The 20,049-nt window shown below is 30.6% G+C and overlaps 1 protein-coding gene across 6 annotated transcripts in view; it reads right to left on the bottom strand.

The window, feature by feature from the left end:
- Positions 1-20,049, bottom strand: part of Shal (Potassium voltage-gated channel protein Shal) — a 303,578-nt gene that overhangs the window by 35,290 nt on the left and 248,239 nt on the right. The window lies entirely within an intron of this gene.

Below are 20,049 nucleotides of genomic sequence, written 5' to 3'. Positions count from 1 at the left end.
TCTACTATTTTTTTAATAATTACATTATACGTTATAAAAATAATAGTTATTAAATATATTTTAGTCGTCTTATTAAATCTTATTGTCTCGGTAAAAATAATTTTTTAATTCTTCATTAAGGTCTCGACAATGGATTTTGTTGTAACGGTTGGCCCATAAGTATACATTCTTCACATTTAAAGAAAGCTATTAAATCTCGATACTTTTACTATTCATTGTTTTAAATCTGTTCTCTTGTTTATGTATAAGTTTCAAATTCTTGACACCAGCTGTTTTCTTGCTGCACAGTACGCATAATAATTACAGTAATTATTTTGCGATTATATTTACTGGTAATAAAACTTTGTAGAAAATTTTTTTTGCTCCAAAATCTAATTCATACTGATACTCATAAATCAAAGTATTACTTTATAAATATAGCTTAGGCGATTGACTGCGTCTGAAATATAAGTTTAATACCAAACCGCAATACTTAATTACGCTTTTATCTACACAACTTGTTCACATCTTTCGCTGTTTGGTAACAAACTGAGTGCTGCAAAATATTCCACGGCTTCATGCATAGCTTAACAAATCTTTTTAATTACTTAGATCGTTTTATATTTCTGAACTTAGTGATAACTGCTTTTTTTTTTGGTGCTCGCACATTAACTTAGATACAAATACCGTGTGTTTCAAAATGAACTTCGGGGCTTTAAAGTTATGTAATATTTATTAAGTTTTACTTACATTGATAAATTATGCGTGAAATAAGAGAGCGACTCTGACAATTTTTCCTATAAGTGTTCAATGTGAGCACCAATCGTCACAAGGTACACATCCAGCCGATACCAGAGTTCATCCCATACTTTAATCTGCAAGTCTGGGTAATTGATGCGACAGCTGCTTCAATCCTGTGTTTCAAGTCGGGTAGGTCGGCCGATAACGGTGGTACATACACTTTATCCTTTATAAATCTCCAAAGGAAAAATCGCACGGGGTCAGATCGGGTGAACATGCAGGCCTCGGCAAACAAGCTCTGTCATCTGGTCCCCGGCGACCGATCCAGCGGTCGGGGTGAATTTCATTCAGTCGATCACTTACAGCGTTATGCCAGTGAGGAGGCGCACCATCTTGTTACCGAATAAAGTGCTGTGGTTCGTATTTGCAGTTGAGGAAAGAGCCGTAGTTGTAGCAAATCAAGATAGTTCATTCCAGACACACTTGCTTCGGCGAAAAAGAACGACCCGTAAACTTGCCGTCGGGATAAGGCACAAAAAACATTCAGTTTTGGGGAGTCTCGTTTACACTGCAATATTTCGTGAAGATTTCCTGATCCCCAGAAAACACATTATGCATTAATGTGCTTTCTGATTCACAGAAAGCAATAAGCACATTATGAGCGTTTACTTTTCCATTAACATGAAATGTTGATTCGTCACTGAATACGACACGATAAAGAAAGTCTTCATTTCCACAGTACATCATTTCACTTGCAAAACTAGCACGCAAAACGTAATCTGTAGGCTTTAGAGCTTGTAACAGCTGTAAACGATATGGACGCAGTTGTGTTTCCTTAAAACCCTTCACACAGACGTCACTGGAATCGCTAATTCGCGGCTAGCCTTCCTAATGGATTTCCTAAAACTACGCACAAAAGACTCTCTCTTACACGTTCAACATTGTCTTCGGACATACTCGGTCGTCTAGATTGTCTTCGGACACAATTTAGTTAAACCCGATATCTCTTTCGCCGCCGCGACATCTAGCAAAGCTCCTTTAAATGAAGGTAACCAACAATGCGGATCAGTGAGTTGAAGAAGCTTGTGCAGATGTTATCTGATCAAGTTTTTTCACTTGCAGCTACTATATCAGAGCTTACTAAATTGAATAAAAAGTCGACAGTTGCAGCCAGTGAAATCAACAGTTCGATCCGTATGAAAGTTCCGGTCCTAAACTTTTACCTTTGTGGACAGGAGTAAATATAGCCGGTGGTAAGCCACCAAATAAACTCCCTGTTAAGGGAGCCCACACAACCACCTCTTCTGGAATGTCATCTTCGACTTCCCATTCTTCCAAATCTCCTTCTCTATCACCTCGTATACTAGAGGATATGATTGAGGAACCGCCCGACCCGAGGGCATCGGAATTCTTTAAAATTACAAATACGAAAACGAAAATTCGGATCACGTACAGCTAATTTTCCATATATTTATCTGTATTTCTGTATCTAAGTACCTTTATGAACATTATTCAGTGGAACATAGAGGTATTCGGACCCGCATTGAAGATATTAGAGTATTGGAGCGCGCACATGATCCAGTAATCATGTGCTTCTATGAAACACATCTTCTACAACAAAATCCAATAACGCTGAGAGGGTATTTCTGTGAAAGATACGACTGTCTAGTAGACGGTAGAGAGAGTAGTGGAATTAATATTTTTGTGAAGAATGAGGTGTCGGCTACAAGGATTCCACTCTTATTCCATATCTGCAATTTGTATCTCTCACTAAACTCTGTGTTCAGTGCTCTAGAAATCTCAAATCTCATCACGCAAATACCATCACCATCGTTAATAGTAGGGGACTTCAATGCCCACCATATTTCCTGCTCACTCTTTCAAATCTTTCTGCTCCTCTCGACGAAATATGATAAACAGAGTGAGACAAGACTTGGACCTTTTGTCTACTGAATGATGGATCACACACATTGATGTCTTTATCATCTGGTACATTATCTAACATCGACCTCTCCGTATACTCACCGAGTTTACTCCCTCATCTTAACGGTTCTGCTTGTGATGACTTTCACGACAGTGATCACAGGCCAATTATTATTGGTTTCAGTGTCGACCGCGAGGTGAAAAGAAGGCCACAGAGGGGAATTGTTGAAAAGGCGGATTGGAACGGATACCGTAAATCCTTCCAATCACAGTATGACGATGGTGCAGACATCCTCGACCAACTTTCCTCTTTTACATCCATATCTTCGGACACACTCTTCCCTTTACAAATACAGTCAGCGGTTTCAAATTGTTTATATCCTGTACGAATGTTATTGTCACTCGGTGGATCACAAAGGAACTTCAAACGGAACGCACGTTGAACAGTAGTTACAGATTCACACTTTGTAAACTGCAAAACGCAGAACTCTTTCTATTGGGGGGGTCGCCATCTTTGCTATTAGCACTTTCAAGCGGAAGGTACAGGAAACGTTTATGAGCTTGCGCACAGCTAAAACTGTTTGAGTTGCTCTTCCATTTCGTGTATAATTAATCAATATACGTGAAACTTGAGAAATATTACACAGCTTTAAAATTCCGATATTCATTTTGATAATTAGATAATTTTGTATAAAAACAAAAAAATCGATTGCTTGAAATTTCAACAAAAAAGGAATGATTTTTTACATGTACTTTAAAGATTTGATTTCAAGTTTAAAATGTTTGATAAAAATGAATTATTTATTAATATTATTAGCATTATTGCCTTACTACTACATTATTGTCAAACAATTAATTATTAATTTTTAAAATTAATTAAATATTTCAAAGTCCATTTTCTATTTACCTAAAAATCGGACTACTACAAAACACTTAGGGTTAAAAAGTTCACAATTTTTTTTTAGAATTTATAATTTTTCACCGCTTTATATTAAAGTATGACGTCATTTCGTTTGAATTAAACGTGTTTATTGCGTATTTAAATTGGTGAGGGGGAAAAGTATGAGTAAGAAGAATTACATTCCGTATTTTTCAATATTTAATTTTATTATAGAAAAAATGGTTAGACCTACGTACTTGATTATTAATTTTTTTTTTAAATATCGCAAAAGAATTTTCTAATATTTTACTTGTATATGGCCGATATTTGTGTAAAACTGAGATAACTCTATAAATAATAATTTAATCGTAACTAGCTTGCTAATAATTTACGAAAAGATACTGCCTCAAAAAACATTGTTTAATATTGCCCAAAATTAAACGAGACGTAGTGGAATTTTTTGAATAAACATTTGGAGGTATACAATCCAATTCGATTAAAATCTGATTTTCGTTTAACTCTGATTAGTTGCTTTAATCGTGTATATTGACAAATAACTCTACAAACACAACTTGAAAAAATCATTTTAGATAAACCCAATAGATTTTTTGATAAATAAATTCTCATTAGACAAAAATTTTGGTATTTAATCTGGAAATAGGATGTTCATAAATTACCTAAGTGTTTTAAAGAGGAGTAAGAAAACTACTGCGTTCCCTTGTAATGATTGAGGATCGGAACTGTGTACAATAAGGTAAGATATACAAATATTTGATACTTTCGGGGTTTTGTAAATATAACAGTATATTTGGCCTTTCTTCAATTAATGATAAAATTGTCACATATTATGTTACGCGGTTCTCTACTGTACGATCTTAATTCCTAGTCAAAAAATGTTTTTTGAAAAACCACAGAAACTGGAATGAAATTAACGTTTGTAAATCTTTAATTATTGTTAATAAATGATCCATCTCAAGTCTATCTCCAGAGAAATTTAGTATTTACAATAGTTTTAATGAAAAAAAAACTCTGACGCAGTAAGTGCGTCAGAAGGGTGGATTTCCTTAGAAACGTACCTAAAAACCAATATTTCTGGCTCTAACTCCGGTTCCTCCGAACCGATTCGTTTGAAAATCAATCAGGTTGTATTCCCAATAGGTTTTACATCACCCCACCAAGTTTCGTCAAAATCGGTTAAGATCTGCGTCTGGTAGAGCGGACGAAAAAATCTTATACAAACATACATATGTATATAAACATGACCGTGCGCAGTAGCGATTTCCAAATTCTTTGGAAATGCGTTAAAAATTAGGAAAGGAAAGTACAACAAAATTTATGAACGTTTTTGAAAAGCTTGAAAACTCAAATTTGAAACATCTTCTTACTGTTATTGTAAGTTTGTTTTTTTATTTTAATATCCATCCTCTTCCTATCTTAAATAATATTAGAAGTACAAAAAAATTTTGGCATTTGTTGTTTTTTACCCTTTTTCACGTAAAATAATTTGACGTGCCTAGCAAATATCACTCGTGATCAAATTATTTCATCTAATAATATTTATTTTTAATTTTTTAATTCAGCTCATGAAAAGTCGATAAAAAACCATTTTTTTTTATTTCTAAAAGTGATCATTTATGACTGAAATATCTGTTGTTTAGAAAATGATGGAAATCCTATTATTGGGATAACCAGAAATTTATTAGTTCATAATCGTCCGAATTCAGCAAAGTCGATAGGTAAAATACTTTTAATAGGTATTAAATATGATTTTTTTTTTTTTTTGCAAACGGGAGCAAATCTAGCAGTGTCGAAAAATATCCCCTAAACGACTTATCATTAGTTTTCCTGTTATTTTCAGAACAAACATTTTAATAACAAGTTGATAGAAAATTGATTAGGAAATAAAACTGTACAGTATATTCTCCGGTATTTTAAAGCGCTCATCGATAATGTGATAAATTCCTGTTAAAAAACGGAGATTAACGAGTGTAAAAAAAATTTAGATTTTTTTGAATTTTGAGATGAGCAGTAATCAATCCGTTAGGAAATTTTTAATTTTTGTTTGGAAAGAGAAGTGTTACTTATTTTACATCGAATTATAAAAATCTAAAAAAACGATTTTAAAATTTTTTAAATATCATTAGACACAAATTTTAATAGAAAATAATTAGAAGGTTTTTAAATGTTTCTGTAAATTAAATAGTAAAATTTCAACTTCGTATCATTATCTTTAAACGAGTTACTATTTATTTATTTTCTAATTAACTTTACCTTTAAATCAATCCGATAAACATGTCCATCAATTACATCGATTTTACTTCTGTCTCGGTGTTTTGTGCCCAACCGTAGTAATATTTTAATTGATAAAAGAATTACTTTTAGGTTTTGCATAAATTTTTATTTCAGTTTTATTTTTAATGTAAATTTCTGCATTAAAGGTCTGATAAATTTTTCTCTTTAAATAAATATTGCCACGGTACAATGTAGCCGGTTGGCGTAAAACTACGGTAAAAGTTTATAATGTATGGTACATGTTTCCAAACTAAATTAAAACATTATCCTGGGATTTGATCTCAAAGTAGGGTTAAATATCCCTGAGACGTATAGAAAGTATAGTTCAAACGATGCCTTACAGCTGTTCTGCTCTGCTTTGTAATTCTGTTAGTAGATTTAAACAACTATTCTAATTTATTAAACATAATTATTTTTCGATATTTTACGTTGGTAGTGGGACGTATAAAGTAAATGAAATCGTAAATGAAGTAAATGAGTCGAACGTAAATGTGTTGAGATAAATGTATGTGTTTCTATATTTTATTTACAACAATCGTTTTCGTGTTTGTGTTGCCGCTCTTCTTTAATTAAAGCAATACCGGTTAGTAGTTGTGAACCGAACCGATTTCATTTAAATGTGATATAGTGGAAGTTATTTACTATGGTTGCTATATATAAAGTATTTGTAATGTTTAAATTCTACTTTAAAAAATGTATTTTGGGACTGATAGAGTATTTACTTATGAGAAAAGAGCGATAAGAAATATTTACGGGTGACGTAAATTGGGTAAAGGGTTAAGGGGATGTCAAAACATCCTCATTCTTTATTAACCTTTATCGTAAATTTTTTTTCTTATTCTTTACCTTTTATTTATTTATTCTTTGTCATTACGCCTTTACTGAGGTAGTAAAGTCCTTTCATTCAGATATTTCCAACATCTCCAGTCATGAAAGGTAGTAAAGTCCTTTCATTCAGATATTTCCAACATCTCCAGTCATGAAAGTAAGTCGGTTTGAAACAAAGGTCACCGCCACTTAATCCCCATTAGATAGGACTCCACGGATCTGCGACAGCGTATAGGTTCAATGATATGTATTAAAAACTAGTATTTACTAGTATTAACTGTATTAAAACTAGTATTTACTACTTTAAACCCAAGTTTCGGTGAAATAATATTATTTTTATTAGCGAAATAAAAATCTTACTGTTTATATATATATATATATATATATATATATATATATACAGATACGAGTCGTAAACGATCTTCTTCGTAAGAGATATTAGTTATTAACAGAGTAGAAGTCACTCAGTTATTCCTGTGTAAATGTAAGTTTTATTTAATTTAATGCAAGGACCTATATGCATTAAGCGGTTAAAATTACCCGCGTTCTGATTTAATGCATTTATTAAAATTTAATTCTTTTTGCAATTTATGATGTTAAAATAACAGATAACCACGCAAACCTTTACCGAAGGTGATGGAATTTTTATCCTGTTTTCAAAAAAAACGATGCGTGTTTACAGACTGTTTCAAAATGTAGACTAGGATGTCGCTCGTGACCCCCGTAATGTTTCTTTCCGTAATTCTGAGGTTCTCTAAGACCAAGATATACCGCTTCCATCAGCTATGCCTACATTAAAATTTTGGAGAAGGTTGAGCGAAGTAACGTAAGACTTTTCGAAATTTATCGATCTTCTAAGAACATCTCGATGTAGTGTAACATCTCAATTTTTCAACGAAGATATTACGCTCTACCTCATCTTTTCAGCAGCATATATCTTTAAGAATAACTTTAATAATCGATGTTCATGATATCCGCATATACAGCAAAATGAAATTTTATTGAAGTGTATCGCTTCAACAGTCTCACGACATACCGCACTCCAGTTTTCTTTGGTACCTATCAGTTTATTTTTTAAAAATAAAACAGAGTTTAACAATCGAATACAATCATGTTAATAAACTATTCATGAGTAAATTAAAAAAAAATTCGCATTCCAACAAGTATTTTAGTAAATCCAATAGGTATAGGTATTGCACTATAAATACCGAGAGCTTTAAGACGTTTCGCAGGCCGAATAAGAGACAATCGGTCGGGACAACTGCCGAACGGGCTTATCAGGAAAACAATGGATTGATTACGATTTGTTTTGAAGCGTTTTAGCACTGACTGTGATGTTAACTTCGCACAAGACCGTATCTTCTTTTAACTATAATCGAGCATCAGGGGACTTCTCTTGAAATATCTTAAGTTAGCGATCGTAAGATATTTTTTCAAAATAAGTTTCCGACAACATGGCTTCTCCAATCACTTGATGTGATCTCGTGTGAGAATTACACTAGACTAGGGAATATTTTCAGCTACGGGTGGCCATAGTGTTACCATTCAAGGTTATTCGTGCATGTGACAATACGGAATAACCGTCAGTATTCTTTTTTTAATTATTACAACCCAGGATTCTTTGAATATATCTCGAAATAAATAAATTCTGAAAAATTAAGCTTAGATACCAGTAAAAAAACCTGATTTTATTTTATTTTAGGGAAGTAACAGAAGTTATTATATTCCTGTCTGCTAATAGGGATTTGTAAATAAAAAAAATTATTAGTGAATTTCTGCTGACTGAGTCAGTAACTATTGAACTGAGGAGATTCCATTATGATTATATTTTTTAAAAACAAATTTAAGCGCTGATTTAATATGCCTATATAACAGAAATGTCGTTTGATAAATTAATTGATCAAAGATCAGATGCACAGAGAATTAGACTTAACAAATTTTTATCGTAAGACCGAAAAAAATTGAATTTTAATTGTCTGTTTGTAACAGTTTTTGCTTTAAAGATTTTTTTTAATTCACAGAACTCGTTATTATGGTAACTGGACTATTTATTTCTGCTGGCTTAGTTTATTGTAAATCACCAAGAGTACAATTAAATTCGATAAACTGTAAAAAAGCGAAAAATATTTTTATGCAGATTGTTTCAAAATTTTGTTATAGATTGCAATTACACTTTTTCACTTCGAGGCAAGGAAAAAACCAGTGATCTACAATTATTTATCTAGATTATATCAATCTTTTCCTGTATTCGACAAGAATGGAGTTTATAATCTCTGAAATAATCATCGGCTTTTTACCGTTATTTTACTCACACATGTAATTTAAGTTATACTATTTTCAAGGATAGCTTTAAATTTTTTCAAACTACGGTAGTTCAGTTTAATACAAAAACCTTTGCTAACCATATTTCATTATATCGTTTTTTTTTTTTAATTTCATGATTTCTCATTACACATACTGGAATAAAATTTAATTTATAGCTTGCAATTTGGTACATAAATAACAAATTAGTTACCGTAAAACCGGTGTATTCTATACTTAAGACACGATTAGCGTCTGATAAAAGTTAACCGGTAAATACCATACGTTGCAATATTAAGCGTAGGGTAAAAGTTATGAGAAATATGTACAAAGCAAGAAAAAAAATGTGAAAATTTTGTAAAGAGCTGATTTTAATGATAATATTCGTATCAAAAAGGAAATAAAATGAATAAACTCGAAAGGTAGTTCTTGTTTTATTTTCATAAAAAATAACGAAAAAAGATGAAGTTCTTAAAATTTTATGAAAATCTTGTTTCTAGAATTTTTAACTCGGATATTCAAGTTCTCAATGATTTTTTTTCGTCATCGTTTTAACCCGGTCTTTGTGGAATAATTTCAGAGGTCTGATGAAAAATCAAAGAATAAACTCCAACCGCCAGGAAAGATTAAACAATACAGGCATTTATCATAGCTAAACAACCGATGTTTTGATTTTTATTTTATCTAAATTGATTAAATATTTTTCAGGAAACAGTTGTGTTAAAAAAAGTTTTAATATATCTGAAGTAATCATTAAATTTAAATTTTGGTGTTAAAGTATATCTGTTACATCTACTTCCTTTAATATTTCACAAGAAAGTAGATTAGGGAACGCGTTTAGATTTGTGGTTTCATGCTGAAAATGAAGATTTAGATTTTTCTTATGCTGAAAATGTATATTTCCATATTATTTCTGCGTAAATTTTCGTAATTTAAACAAAATACGTAATATATTTTAATTTATTATTTAATGATAATTTAATGACTGTTTAGAAACTATTCTTCGTTATAGATTTTCAGTTTGGTAAAAGTCATCTGAAATGAGTGTAAAGATTATGAAAATTTTATCACGTTTAATCTAAAAAATTTTACGTAAAATTACTTTAATTATGCACAAAAAAGTTGCATAAAATACTTTATTATTTGTATTACTTCTACCTTATTTTTCTTTATTTATAAAACAAAGATTTGCGAGCGATAATACTAATTAGAGATTAAAGAAGATCGTTATCGATATAGAAATGAACAGTAATTTTATTAGCCGATGACCAAAAATGATATGTTATTCTGATAGTGTAACATAGCGATTCATTTACCGATTACACCAAAGGCAATGTTAGCGGGGTAATAAAATTAGTATCGGCATTATAATTTTATGGTATTTCGCTTGTTCAATTGTAATCATTTTATATCTCTACAAATGGTGGCTTCAACAAATCGAATATAAGGAGTGACGTTATTGTCTGTTATTTAGACAATACAGTGATTAAAAAAATCATATATTAAATTTTTTTTTACTTTTGTGTCCAAAATACCTTATAAATTTAACAAACTGTAAATTAAAAAACAAAAATACAATTACAGATTTAAAAGATAATCAAACGAATCGATAGAGGAATAAACATAATGGAATATGATATTTTTCGATATCAATTTGATTTCTTTATAATTACATTTATCAAGAGAAAATAATTTGACAAATAATTAGATAATTTATACTCTGAAATTTCAAAAACATAGACGTTATTGTTATATCCTTAAAATGTGACAAAAATAGTCCAGCGAACGTAAAAATACATACATATGTATGTATTATATAATTAAGTGCAGCACATATATGTAGGTTATTTACATATATGTACACATACACACCCACACACACATACACAAAATATATGTAAACAAAATAAATGTTATTAATAATCGAATGAAAATCCACTATTAATCTACTATATGGAATTACATTACAAACCTATTTAGGTAAAGTGTAAAAATTACAGTAATTTATTTAGGAAAAACAAAACAAAAAACTTGTAATTACGTGCCAATTACAGTAGATTTTATTCATAATAGTAGTTATATAATAATAGTAATAATAATTAATATAATAATAACAATAATAAATTATAACCAGCAATTATACAAAATTTTCTACTGGTTTTACACAAATAACAGCAGTACATGAGATTTAAAATATTACATAAAATAATTCTAAAATATTGAATAAATGAATAAGTAAATAAAATGAAGGAGCATGCAGATAAAATGAAGAAATCTTGCTGATAAAGGCAAGCGACTTCATGGACTGAGTGAACACTTCGGGAGTGATAATTCGAGTTTATAAATACGGAATAAACACGCCGCATTGTCGAGCGACGAATGAAAGTAGTGATATCGATTTGAAGATTGGCATAGCGGCAGTTTAAACAACCACCAGCCTGTCGCAAATATCGGTTGCAGCAGCGTAGGTCGATCAGAAACGAAAACATTTTAATTTGACTGATATCAATTTCTCTGTCCGTTAGCGTTATCGGTTTCCACATTAACCATCACTGTTGTATGCTGGTCGTTAGGAGCGGTGATTTATACCGATTGTTATACAGGTGAAAATACGTAGTGTACCCTTTTTTCCGCCCCATAAAAAATTCTTCTCTTATGAGCTGTAAATTGTTTTCTTAATTAAAAGTAACGAGTTTTATTCTTTGTGTAACAAACCTCTGTAAGCCTATTTAGTCTAAATAAAAGAAATAAACTGTTAAAATCTACTTATGTATTATTCAGGGATTTTAATTTTGAAGAAAATGTGAACTACGAAAGCCGTAAGTTAGTAATATCGAGGAGAAAAGGAAAAAAAAACACATTCCAGACGCACTGCACAGAAGGCGAAGGAGGGGGGAAAAAGCGAATGATATCGATCGAATCGGTTTTTTCAATAAACCTCACGTGTTCTGCAGCAATGCTTATCGAATATCATTAAGGAAAAGTCTAAAAAAGAGAGTTACTGGCCACAAGAGAAGAATTTCACATCGATTGAATAGTTACCGATCTTAAACCTCTAGACGATGTAAGTTCATTCTATGATTTCAGTCCCCGTTTACGCTCATTTCAATTTTTTTTTCTACAATTATTACTTTACGTACGTTCAGTCCATGAAGCCATAACAAAATTAGAAGAATTTCTTCATAAAAATTTAAAAGGAAAATATTTACATCATGCAAATTAATACTACCACGTACCTGTAGGAAGCCACTTTTTTAAACAAGAAAAATTAAATATAATGTAATGTTTAAAGAATATATATTTTTTTAATGATTTAGGAATTTTCGTTCTTTGTGTGTTCTAAAGATATCGTTTATTTTTTTGCTCTGTTTAAAACTACAGGGTTTTTTATTTTTTTTTTCAATTTTACAAGTAAGGTATAATAAAATCAACTGAGACATATCAGAAATAATAAAATTGTAATTTAACATTTATTATAAAGTACGTGAACCACGCTGTATTCAAAGATAACGAGATAAATACGCATAGACTTCTTTTTTAACAGTGCACATAAAATAATAATTATAAAATTTATTTGTACTAATTATTTCATATTAATTTACATATAACGAGCGGTAAGGTCTTAATTTTATAACCATATATTTTTTTAAATTATATGTATTTATATGCTAAAACGTGAAAATTATTAATCGTTTAATATTTTTTTTTTTTTATTTCCTTAAAGTATAACATAAAAAGCATTTAAAAAAAAAAAAATTTTTATCTATAAATGTACTATTTAAAATACCGTTTGACTAGTAAAAAACTATTTTATTTAAATTACTAATTTAAATATTTTGTTAATCATTAATAATAAATTTTTATTAATTTCGATTACAAGTGAATTACAATTAATTTTTGATGTAATAAACGATTAAAATATAATTGCAAAATAAAAATATATGTTATGAGAACGAAAAAGTAACTTTTAATGATCTGTATGCGAGATGAAATTGATTAAACGCTGAATCTTAATCTAATTATTTCATTACACTTAATGATATATGAATCCGTAGCTTTTAAGCATTAAAAAAAAAATCAAACGTAAACATCCTTAATGACAGTATTGATTTGACTATATTAGGAAAGACTAAAGAAAATGCCAAGGAAGTGAAATAATACGTCAGACGATCTCTGCTACTCTACATTGGTCATACTCCTCCTCTGCTTAGTAATATTTTCCTCACAAATTTGCTGGATGTAATGGAATGAAAATAAACGGGATAGAAAGTTTACGAGGAAGAGGCTGTGGTATGTAGCTAGCGGCGCGGTTGACTTCTCGCACATACTTGTACGCTCTCGCGTCCTAACGCTTACCGATGCGAAAGCGTAGTTTACCTACGAAAAAGTACCGTTCCTTATCCAACAATAATATAATCGTATTATTCCGGTGAATTTAATCGTATTTAATTTTTATAAAACCGAAAATGGAAAGAGAATAATTGAAAAATATAAAAAATGGAAAATCATTTTTCAGTATTTATGAATTCATTCTCAAAAGATATGCCTCCCAGAGAATTAAATGTTTTATGTTGATGATGAAATTGCGACTCCGGTGACCCGATCCTAAACCGGTTGTCTAACCAAACGAATTAAATTTTTTGAAAGGTATTGGCAGTAAACCGGCAAAGTTTAATTTAAAATACGATCAACCATTCAAAATTCATCTTATAATTAAGGCATATATATATATATATATATATATATATATATATATATAAGTAGTTCGGTCGATGTATAGTTGTAAATATGTAAAGACGCTGAATTACATAATGTTTGGATACATATTGTGATCTACAATGATTTCTGTTATTTTATAAAGGAAATAAATACCTGAAAATACAAATTAGTATTTCTCTTTTTTCACCAAAATCTTTGCCGCTCGATTTATTTGTTGATCAGACCCGAATCGTTTGTTTTAAAAAAACATCTCAGGATAGTTTCAATACGCGATGAAATTAAAACAGGTATTTATCAGAAACATTATTTTTAACCTGGTTGAGAAGATGTTAATATTCATTACAGATACAGAGCCGAATAGAACTTGACTAGTTTCTTCGGGGATGTATAAAAAGCCTCGTGACTGAAGCTCCTCGGGACTTAACTGCTCCCTTTCATTATAATAATAACAAAGTACCCGCAACATAGTTCACACACACGCGCGAATAAGATTACGTGCGTATGTACAGCTACACTCATGTGTACACGTATAAGATATAATTGTTATGTTTGTAAGCAGGCCTAGGTTTCTTGATAATACTAACCTCACCGATTTGTATAATTATTAATAATAAATTCAGCTATTTATTATTGTTAAATTTTTATTACTTTAAAATAACGACCGTTCATGTTGTACGTAAGTAAGAAGTTTATTAATGTTATTTTCTTCATCCTTATGTAAGTAAGTGTAAGAATTTATTCATAAATTACATAAGATTTTGTTTACGATAGGATTAAAAATAAATTAATTTTAAATATCAACATCTCCTTAAGCAAGGTAAAGTAAACTTCAAAGAAAAAAAACTGAAATACAATTTGCATTTGCAAAATGAAAACACGAAGTCATTTCTATAAAAACGATTCCATCGGTTTTAAATGTTCTACGATTGCTGGTCGACTACCGTAAGTTATCGAACAAAAAATTTCAGATGTTATACATCACTTAAGGCGGTGACGTGTAATTTCAATCAGGTGTTTAATAAGTAAGCCGGTTAGTCGGCGGTAAAGATAACTTCCGGACCGGAATGCGCTAAAAAAGCGTTAGATGTGTTACACGCGGTACGGTTTCGGCACCGTTTAGCGCGCTTTGAATTAAACCTTCGGGGAACCCTACGTCGATTCATCTACCGAGACAGGAGCGGATCGAAACCTATAGCATCTGACACAGATTTAGTAAACGCGGTGATGTTTTAAAGAATATTTATTTTCCGATAGTCACACTAGAAAGAGCGTTAGAACAACTAAAAATTCTAATACAGGTCTTTTAAATAAACTATTACAGAACAACGTTGAAGCATTAATAGATTAATAGAATTAAAAACGGAAACGATTATTACACTCGGAGAAAAAAATAAGAATTTTCCACTTTTAACTTATAAGAAATGAAATAATTGAAAGTTTTAATTAAGGAATCTACGTTTTATTCTTAACAGACGATTAGAAAATAAATAACAGCAAAAGTAACATAAAATTAGCATAAATATAGCAAATAAATGAAGGTATAAAACGAAACGACAAAGTAAATAGAACAGGATAGACAAGTGTAATAGACACCTTAACAAAACATTATACAATTATGAAATTAATAGGTCCTTATTTTGTGAACGCGCATACACAAATTTTATAAGTAATTTTTTTTTTTCGTGACAGACGAATTGCATTATTTTTTTGTTTATTATTCACAAAAACCTTTACTTGCAGTAATAAATCGTACTGTCATAAACAATTTTTGTTTAAAGCAATACGAGAACAGAAAACCGAAATATCGGTTCAACATAACCGAAACAATCGACTCAGGTTGGACACCACAATGCCATAAAACAAAACGAAACAAAAATATAGCATGAGCTCGTTTAATGTATTTATGATCGGAAACTTTAAAAACTAAATTTCAAACAGGCTGTTAGATATTGGATGATGAGTATCATGAAATGTCCCTGTCGTTTTGAAACTGTCGTTGTGAAACTTCCTTCTGTTCATTCATAACTGTTGTGTCCAATCACGTTTTCAAACCTTTTTCCAAAACTGCGACCCTTCGCGGGAATTAGATTTCGAGTTTTCATTACTTTTTTTGTTAGGTTCCCATCATGTTTACCGGCGAGATTTTTATAAGTTTTTGCGTTCCTAGGTTTTCTTTTAATTTACAAAAACAGCGAAAGTTGCGGTCCTAATTATAACCCTATGTATAATTTTATATCTCCTTTACATTCGTCAGTGTTAACGATGCTTTGGTATATTTTTTCGGTGTTGGGTTTTATCTAATTTTTTAGTAAACTATGATTTTTTGGCTAAGCTTCCAAGGGAAAAGGAGATTTGGCCAAAAGTTCTGACGACGGCTAGATATGTTCTATATAAAAAGCTTTTCTTGTAATTATTAATTCGGGCCTCGTTCTAAAAGGTAGAAAATGTTTGAGGGGAATGTACTGACAGAATAATTTGTACTGCTGTGAATTTCACGTCAATTTTGAGTGTTGGGGAACAAGACTGGTCTGTATTCCACGGCCTCTTTATAGGTTTAGAAATCGTGGTAGCGAGTGAGCGAGCGAGTTAACAAGGTGTTTGGCTTTGTATCCCGTAAAGCTACATTTAATATTTATTTCCTTTCTAAAAAAATAAAAAAATTGATATGAACAACTGAATGGTAGATACAGTCTAAATTAAAAGTGTCTACTGTCTTCTTTTTCTAATTAAAATTTCTGATTTTACTATTGATATTAGTGAAAAAAGAAACAGTATTTTTTTACATTTTTATGGCCAGCGATGTTAAAAATGAAGTGCAGATATATTTTATTTTAATGTATTTCTGACTTCGGCATCCTGAAAACTGCAAATAACACTACGATCGGTGACGTATTCGTAACATATAAGCTGTGGATGATCTTTCATTCAACATCTGCATGTTTAAAAAATCTTTATTTTTTGAAAAAATTACTTCAAGCATCAGTGTACCATTTTATAAAAAAATAAATAAATAAATAAAATAATAATAATAATGAAAACTTAGAAAATTAAGATTTATTTTTCATTACATAGCCGAATTTCGATTGGTTTTGGGTCGATCCGTACGGTTATACGTTAGACAGAAAGACGGAGAAATAAGATTTATGAATGAAGTTTATCGTCATGAGGGCTTAAATGAAACCCTGAAAACACGTGAACTTCATTTATATTAAAATAAAAACTCATATTAATTACGTAAATTGTTATATCTGATCTTATTTTCAACAAATTTAATTCTATTGTAAACTTACATCACAAGAATACATGAATTTTCTTAAACTAAATGATAAAAATAAATAAAATAAAATAATTAATGATAATAATAACAAAACACAATTATAAATAAACAAATAATGTGTGTGTATGTGAATCTGTATGTTTTGTGTGACTGTTGTATTGTAACGTGCATATTCATACAGAAGAGGATGTTAAGTTTTTTAAGAAAAAAATATAAATAATAATAATAGTAATGCACGATTGTTTTTAACTTACCCGTAAAGAGCGAAAAAAAATCTGTAAATTATGTTTCTCATATTTAATATAAAAATTGCTACAGAAGCGAAGAAAGTTGTGAATGATAGAAAAATTAATATTTATAAATTATGTAATAATTAAAAAAAAAAAAAAACAGATGAAAGAAAACTAAAATTAAATATGCAGCAAAAACTTACTAATGAAATAAATGTTATGAATGTACGTAATTTTTTTTGAATTGTAATCAAATATTTTAACAAGATTTATTGTAATTAAATGCTTCCAAATCATCGATAATTTAAATTGCATATATATATATATATATATTTGATTTACAAAAATTTTATAATTATTATATTTTTAATGTTAAATTGAAAAACTTAAGTTATAGTACGAATCTGCTGAAGGATATTTAAGAAATGTAATACTTATCTTTTCAGTTTGTTATAGTTAATTTGTTTTATTAGGCGTAACTGAATATGTTAGTTTGTTATATTACACAAAGGAATATTAAATATGTATGTAAGTAGTTGAGGACAAAGAGCCACCGGAACCGTAGGAATTGTTCATCAGCTGTTTTGAGCGAACACAGAGCCACCATCAGAAACTACGGTCGCAGATTCATTATTTATAAACAAAAGGCGATCGTTAAAACTTTATTTCATAAATTGTAATAGAACTCTGTTATTTTGCTGCAAGCCGTCGTTTGTAAATACGTAATCCGAGTCCGGCTTTGTTACTAGTCACCTGTGTGTTGATAGCGCACACCAATCCGTACTACAGCGTTGATCTATTAAAAACTCTTGTAGTTATAACGCTCTAGAAAGATAAATTTACCACGGTGTTAATGAGAGCGTACAATGTAACTCCGTTCAAAAGGCACAACTTCCACAAAATGGACTACTTGTAGCTGCTGTCCTCGCTTACTTTACAGAAGTACCTGCAAATTTGGGTAAAACTACCACATCACGCGACTAACAGTAAAACCATAGAACGGAAACCGCACAATTTAGATCGAAAATCGTAAGATGTTTGTAAAAGGCAACGCAAAAAGTTATACACGTAGCTCCTCTGAACATTTAACTTGGGAATTGTATTTCCAGAATGATCTTTAATATATTTAAAAAGGAATTTATTTAAATAATTGAAAGCTAATCGGTTTTAAAATTATTATACATAGAAACAAAGTTCAGCTCGTTTAATAAGTATAATATGATTTTTTATCGATTAATTTTAGGTTTGTTTTTAAATGTTTATTCTATTACACGGAACTTTTTGTTCGTAATGAAATCCTTAACTTTCTTCTTCGACACATATCTTGTTATATTATTACAAAAACATGTTTAAAAAATCGTGTAAGCGGTTTCCAACGGGTATATTTATCTTCTGAAAAATTATTTGGATTAAAATTTATTTGAAAAACATCCATCTAAGAATAATTCTATAAAAAAAAAAAAAAATACAGCCCATTTTAAAAAAATCGATACGTGAGCAGAAGAAAAAACAAAGTGTATGTATGTACACAATTATGTATGTGTATGTATGTACACATTTATGTATGTACATAAAATATTTTATACTATTTTAATATCATCACTTATTTGGAATACGAAGCTACAAATTTAAAACAAAGGTAATGAAACGAACAAACATTCAGAAACAGAACAAGTAATATTAATAGTATCGGCGTTGGAAATTTTTTTCACTTTTATTGCATTAAGCTGTTTTCTTTTCAAATACCTTTACTTTCGGATGAGGCAGACGGTCAAAATCAATTAAAATCGTTACAAAAAAGAAACCATTAAAATATAATTTCGCTTTCGTTCTTCACGAGTTATATTTATCTTTTACATAATGAATGTATTTTTTGAGATGTTTGTTTTCTTAATAAAAAAAAAAAATTTTTCTGACCAATCGATGCCATCTCTATACGAATAATGCAATTAACGAAAAGAATCCTTTTCACGTTTTGCCGTTATTCTGATATCTATAGTTGTGATTTTTTTTATCGAGGAAAATTAATTTTTTTTTTCGTTCAGCTATTAAGCGGACAATAGGAGAATGTTTTTTGATATCCATTCAACGTTTTTGCCAACGGTATACATTTTTTTAGTCTTTTTTTATATTTTCTAATGTAGAGACGAAATACAGTAAAATTCTACCTTTAAAAATATTTATTAAGACGCAGTCATAAAGGCTACAAAATGGTACTTAACAGCAAATTTAAAGATGGTCAGAGGGTTAGGTAATGGAGCGGAATCTTTACGTCATCACTTCATTAGGTAGCTTTATTTTTTGTATTTGCATATCGCTCTCGGTCCTACTTTACTAATACTTGCACACCATTCGGTGAATCCACAAGGAATTTCTTTGTACTTAAGCGATTGATTGTATCTGAGCCGTTGATTTCGTTCAATCGTCCCGGGCGACTCACTTTTCTCAGACGACATAAATGCGTGCGTATTACGGCAGGAGACAGGTATCGGTAAACGATGAGCCGATGGCTTGAATTTTGTCCGCCGAAACTAATTATACCCTTCTAATTAATTCTAATTTTTCCTCGGTTCAGGACACTTAAAAATTCTTTACGTATGTTGGTAATCGCGGGAACCGTGAAGTCACGTTGTCGTATTAAAGAAGACGGACTAATTATTGGAATTTCTATTCATCGACCTTATTTTTTGTCACCGGTGTAAGCGATAAGAAAAGTATTATTTATCGTTTAAACGTTTTTTTCTGGGTTTTACTACTTAGGCGTCGTATAGAGCGATAAAAAACAGATATAAAGATGGCTCCGTGTCGCTCTTTCGGAATATATCGAAGGGTACGCTGGGTAAACGAACATGCCGCGGTGGCTCTGTGCCCATCATTCA

The sequence above is a fragment of the Lycorma delicatula genome, chromosome 4 (assembly GCF_047948215.1).
Source record: "Lycorma delicatula isolate Av1 chromosome 4, ASM4794821v1, whole genome shotgun sequence".
Lineage (NCBI taxonomy): Eukaryota > Metazoa > Arthropoda > Insecta > Hemiptera > Fulgoridae > Lycorma > Lycorma delicatula.
Note: the sequence above shows the minus strand (reverse complement) of the source record. Positions and strands in the feature narration are given on the sequence as shown.